Source organism: Macrobrachium nipponense, chromosome 15, assembly GCF_015104395.2.
Source record: "Macrobrachium nipponense isolate FS-2020 chromosome 15, ASM1510439v2, whole genome shotgun sequence".
NCBI lineage: Eukaryota > Metazoa > Arthropoda > Malacostraca > Decapoda > Palaemonidae > Macrobrachium > Macrobrachium nipponense.
Window position 1 is genome coordinate 4,408,815 of NC_087208.1, and position 6,330 is coordinate 4,415,144.

Consider the following 6,330-nt stretch of genomic DNA (forward strand, 5'->3'; position numbering starts at 1 on the left):
TATGAGGTGCACTGACGGCGCTACCTCCCTACAGCGGATTGGGGAGATATGACTTGGAATTAGATAAAAGTTAGTTAAAACTAAACAGAGTAGTTTACCCACGATGTAAAACGACAATTCAGAGAAATGTGTATAAAGATAGATACAGACATGTCATCATGAATATGCCCGCTTACTACCTGAATGCACGAGGCAATAATCCTCTTTTTTTTTTCATTTCAACTTTTAAACAGTTTACACTAACGTTTATGTTCATCCTCAAAATTGTAAATTTGAATTTTGGTAAAATTTAATCTACAAATAAAATTGTCGTAAGGAGAAATAAAATGAAACAATAAGTGTGCCGTACTTGCACCGGAAATTTTTATCCGCGTCTTCTTTCAGATGCAGATGAGAATTCATGGAACACTTAATAGCTGTGCAACGCTGCCTTGTATTTCCCAGGAGGTCCCAGGCGTCTAAGATTAGCAGTTCTGCACAAAGACTCGTCTTGGATGATGGCACTTCTCTCTTGTGCTAAGCACGCGCATATCGCTTACAGGTTCGGCTGCTTTGTTTATCATTTTATTCTGCAAATAATTAAGGTCCATTGTGCAAGCACTGTATTATTATATATATATTGGTCATGGAGTTGTAATATGCTCGAGTAACATTTTAATTTACTGTCTATTGTCTTGTAGACTTAGGCATCCTTTGTGAGTTCTCTTTTCAATCAATGCCACTTCATTGACTTACTTCGGTCAAAATGGGAAGAGACAAATTCTAAAGGTCGTCCTTAAGCTACTTCTTGCACTACCTAAGGTTAGTGAATGCTGTAAGACTCTTACACGCACTGTTCATTTTGGTACCTTCATAAGTTGTAAACGGGAGAAAAAACGAATTTTTCAAATTCATCTCTGGCTCGCTTTATTTTTCTTGAGAATCCTGCCTTGGTGTTGGGATTTTCGGTTTCCTCTTGAATATTGTTGAATAAATCTCTGTTTGCAAATAAAATTATCTTTCTGTTGTCAAAGCCAAGCATCTTCCTGTAGAATTTTGTCAGCTTATTGTAAACCTTGACTCTTCATAGTTGAGTGATTAATTCTCTTAGAATTACATTTCACTGTTATCTTAATACAAATCACCCTCTCATGCCCTTTACTTTCCAGATTTATCTAATGAGTATAATATACGTACTCATCTTTTATTATGTATCGAAAAATGTACTTGGTAAAAAATCTGTTCTATATATCCTTGTAAGTAGTTATGTTAATCATGAGGTAGACCATGATTTTTTTAGATGGGTTGCTCAAACGAGAAACTAATGTAGGACCTGTCGTTTATTTCCAGAAGTCAGTTGTTTTAAGTTGCTTTTCCCGTGTTCTAAACATAGCCATGAGAGTAAGTCCCAGTGTTCTTTAGAAATGAATAGCTGTAGCGGCATCTTAGTAAATCCCATAAAATCAAAGAAAATACAATTAATTACCTTAACTTCTGGATAAGCAGCAGCGTTGCCCTTCACAATGTACGACGTTAATCTTTGGCAAAATTTACTTGGAAAAATGAGTGAAATTGTGTCACCCCGAAAACCGACTGGATGAATAGTCATCACAGCATTCTTGACGGGCCTCTGCCAATCTTAGCCCAATGTATTTCTGTACTTGAGATTAAGCGAACACCTTAATGGGTGGTGAGTATTTTCCAAAGTGGAGTATGGCTACTTCGATGCAATCGTCTTAATAAATTTTGATTAGTAATTATGTAATAAACGATTATTTTTGAGTCAATTGATGTTGCCTGGTATGATCTCAAGCAAAAATTTTATCAAAATTCTTAATATACAGTTTAATGAACATCCATGGATAATGAATGCTCTCGATGCTAGAGTTCGGAAACCTTAACAGTAAAATAAAAACATTTCTCTGTCTGTGGAAGTTTTGGCAAACTGTAAAATTATTCTGAATTAATGAGTTTAAGACAGCAGAAAGTAGCTATTTGAGAGTATTTTTCCCTGGTAAAGCTGAATATTATGAATCAGTATATTCCTGACGAGTTTTCATGTTTCTACATAATGTCTTGTGTTAGAATAAACTGACCAGTGAGTAAGTAGAGTACATGAAATGAGTGTCAAGATCACCAGAATCTCCGCAGATTAAGGAATCAGTCTTGGGTCGTTCCGTCCCCTTGCTTTTCGGAACCTGAAACCTCATCAGTAAGGTGACTTTCAAGCAAGTGAAAGAGGAACGCAATACAAATGAGAGTGCACGCGCGCATGTATGTGTCTGTGTGTGCTTGTGTGTATTTGTGTCCTGGAACAAAGGAGAAAGTAATTTTAGTTCCTTTTCATGGAAACGAAAGCCATAACTCCTTGGATGCTGTTGCCTTTGATTGGGGTTGTCTCATCGTTATTCGGTTTGCGATCCATTTCCCCGCAAGACTTCTATTGCAACAAAGGCCTTTGGAGACAAAAGTCTGGTTCTGTCTTCGTCTGCAGATCTTTAATTCTTTCTTCAAAGCAACAGTTTTGTTGGTTGATATGTTTTGTTTCTCTTCTCGTGCATTCTTAGAAATAAATAAATTATGCTCACGAATGACATAAATTATTTAAAAAAAAACGACTGTTATTAACTTTTCATTTACGGGCTAAGCAAAGTTATCAGCAAAATTCTGAAGATACTAGACGCAGTCATTCAAAAATAATCAAGCCTGTGAAAGAAAAGGAAAACCGTAAGAACTGCAGACGTAAAAACAAAAAGACGGTGTAGTGTATAACATTAGAGAATAAGCAGAGTTTGTAAATGACATGGAAAAATAATAAAAAAAAATCCGAGAGGAAGTTTTCTGCCCAGAAAAGGATATTAGCATTGAAAAGCAGTGGCGTGGGAGGAACATACCCACGCACATTTATTGAACAACCACACAGCCAAAGAGAGAGAGACTTTACTAGGAAAGTTGGTCCTTAAATCCTGCGGAGATTGGCTGTTGTCTGCGGGGGAGGATCTCGGGGCTTTTCCATCTGGTGTTCACTCCCACCACACTAGGAAACGCCTCCTCCTTCCTTATTGGTCCCTTATAAAAGTTTCCTCTTCTATCCTTCTCTCGTTTTTATCTTCTTTCTCCCTCATTTAGGCGTTATCTTGAAGAAGAGGTTAGTATGGGAAAAAAAGTCTGCGGATCGCTCCCGGACCATACCACCCAGCAATAAATAGGGAACATCTTGGGAGCCAATTCCAGCTCCCTGCAGCCAAAGGAATCCAAAATGGTATCAGGAGGAGGGATTGTGGAAAGAAGGAACCTTGTTTTTGTGCTTTCCAGGAAAGTTTAGATCCCACTATCTTGCAGAATAGGTTTCAGCCTGGACCTATCTGGGGAACCCAGGACCCAGATTTGATTGAGGAACCCTCCTCTTGATATAAACACAGAAACCAAAGGGAACCTCAAGGGTTTGGAGGTTGATCATGATATTTACTTCACCGGAATCGGAATGTTTAGTAAGTGTTGGAAAACTGACTGGTCACAATTCAGTTTTCCACAAAGACACATCTAAATCACGATGTTTATCTAATGAATGATTATTCTTATTAAAGTAGCTATAATTGAAAATGACATTCATTTTCTGGCAAAGTAATCCTTAAATCGATTAGCAAACATTCAGGATCCAACTGACAATATTAGATAGAATCCCTTTGAAGTCGTCATTACTAAGAATGATTCCTCCTTTCCTGAACTACTAAACTGGCAGTAGATAAGAAAGGTTCTGAAGCAATGGTAAAATGATTGTCAAGAGTCCACATACAGTTCCCCCATTTTAACTAAAAAGAATAATTGATTATAATAAATACGGGAGAAAACGCAGTCTCACACTTGGAAGTTTAAAATTCAACAAAACAGCAATACCAAAACTTGGTCTGGAAATACGAAACCCAAGTTCTGTTTTGTTTACTCTGAGGAGGAAAAGCGCACGGAATGTTCCGTGACATTTAAAAATGCCGGAGGTATTTTTGCCTCGCATCTTTGTTCCTTTTCAATGCTGAAATTCTTATGCCATAAAGTGAGAGAGAGAGAGAGAGAGAGAGAGAGAGAGAGAGAGAGACACTATAGAAAAGTTCAATGCATCTTTGCAATGCGCATTTGCGTTGCCATTGTTATTTCTCCCTAAAGTAAGACATTTCTCCTTTTCCGATTGCCTTCCGAATATTTCTTCCATCTTTATGGATTTGTTTAATATTGACATTAAGCTTTCTTGTATTATACCTCAGAATGAAAATTACGAGCGCAATCACGACCTAGCACCTCAGTGGCGTGGTCGGTATGTTGTTGGCGTGCCACTCCGGTGGCCGCGAGTTCGATTCTCGGGAACTCCATAGAGGAGAGAGATGTGTATTTCTGGTGATAGAATGTTCCACTCTTGACGTGGTTCGAAAGGTCACGTAAAGCCATTGGTCCCGTTGCTGAATAACCACTGGTTCCATGCAACGTAAAAACACCATAAACAAACAATCACGACCTTTTTAGTTTCCTTTTTATTTTCTTCCTCTAACCTGAGTACTCCTGCACAAAAGTTGTCTACCTGTTCATCTAGTTATCTAACAAAATGGTTTCAGTCTTTCCAGATTAAAAAAAAAAACAACTAGATTATCACAGCAACGTTTTCTTTTAATGTATTTCCGGATCAGTACTTCAAAGCATCTTATGAAGTCCAGTTATAAGCAAAGATAAAGAGAATAAAAAAATGAAACCAATTTTCCATTAAAATTTTCAGGGCTGAAGCTTAATTTATTTTTTATTTTAATAATTTGCTCGAAAAGTCAACATTATTATATTGCATGAATGTTAAGAGTTTGAGCATTACACGAAAGCAGTGTCGGTTTTGATAACTGATTATCAGGTATTGAAATCAAAAGAGGATATTTCACTAGTACGAAAGGCAGATTCCTGTAATTCAGGTCTTAAAATCGCCGTATTTTTCCCCTTTTCCAGTGATCAAATTTTTCCCGTTTATGAAAAAGCCTTTGATGTCTCATATGACCTCCTTAGACACTACGTCTTTTAATGAGATTCCGAATCCCGAATTCAGAAGAAGTCTTTTCATCAGGAAGATTGCTGATCAGTGGACAGAAACCACATTCAGAGAGGCGATGTGCCTATTTATATTTTGTAGTTATTAGGATTTATTGTATCGAAAGGTAGAACTGAACGTGAGAGATAAACAAATAGACAGACAAATACAGTAGCCAGTCAATATGCACTTTAGAGGAACACGAAAGCACTGGGGAAGAAGTACGATGCGAACGCAGTTTGAATTTCCTTTAAAAAAAAAATGGAACAATCTGTTAGAATTTTGCCACTTTGCCTCGAACGAAGTCTCGTCGTCATTAAGTTCCTTTGATCCAATTTTCCACAAGACTCAGAAGAGCACATTTGAGAATTTCAAGGAAAAAAAAACAGTCACTGTCACAATCACCTTCAAAATTTAAGAACAAGGAAAAATTTCCTTTGAGAAATCAAACTTCGATAGCATCCTCTTACTGCATACCCCGAAGCCTCTGTCGCGTTTCAAGTAGAGAGTTCAACGTGCGCTGCCTTGCAGCTTCTGTCTTAGTGATGTAGAGGCTGCGAGGCTTAGAAGTCTTGAGCAGGGGATCATTCCCCATGCAAAAGTTATGGGAATGATGGGCAGAGATGCGTCTTGGTTTTCCAGAAAGCCTCACATTTTAAAAGAGAATGCAAATTTCATTTGAATTATGTGATTTATTTTCACATCTAATCAATTCTTAATTTCACTTCAGTTATGTTTATCCATTCATAATCAGTTCTCCTCTCTTCATTTCAGTCCGTGGAAGAGGGCCCTTCACGAGAAGCCACATTCCAGTGCCATATGAGCCCCTGCAGTCGTCTGGAAAGCAAAATGCATCCTATTACAGGGTTCCAGGTAAGTTATCATCACAGCTGATAAGGATTAGAAAAGTCCAATGGCCTTACATTGTGATTGTGAATACAAGTTTAAACTTGAGGAGTAATGCACTCCGGAGTCATCCATCTTATTCATAATGAAAAACGAACAGAGGAAAAGAGAAATTATTACAAAATGGTAGGAAAAAAAAAAAAGATATTCCCATCACAGGGACAACACGTATTGCAGTCATAGCAACGGTCTCTCTCTCTCTCTCTCTCTCTCTCTCTCTCTCTCTCTCTTGTGATAATGGCATCTTGTTCTCTCTCCCTCTCCCTCTCTCAGTTGGTGTGATAATGCCATTTGAATATTCCGCATGAAATAGGGCAAAGATAAAAAGATATCCTCAAACATTTATAAACGTTGAAGGACAGTTTGATCCTTTGCCCCTTTAGTGA

At 37.8% G+C, this 6,330-nt stretch overlaps 1 long non-coding RNA gene across 1 annotated transcript in view; it reads left to right on the forward strand.

Annotated features, from left to right (window-relative positions):
• The first annotated feature begins 388 nt into the window (after positions 1-388).
• The window catches only part of LOC135226779 (uncharacterized), a 53,292-nt gene continuing 47,350 nt past the window's right edge, over positions 389-6,330 (forward strand). The window contains exons 1-2 of the long non-coding RNA XR_010317272.1: positions 389-541; positions 5,813-5,911. This is a non-coding gene — a long non-coding RNA (uncharacterized LOC135226779). The remainder of the gene's footprint in view (positions 542-5,812; positions 5,912-6,330) is intronic.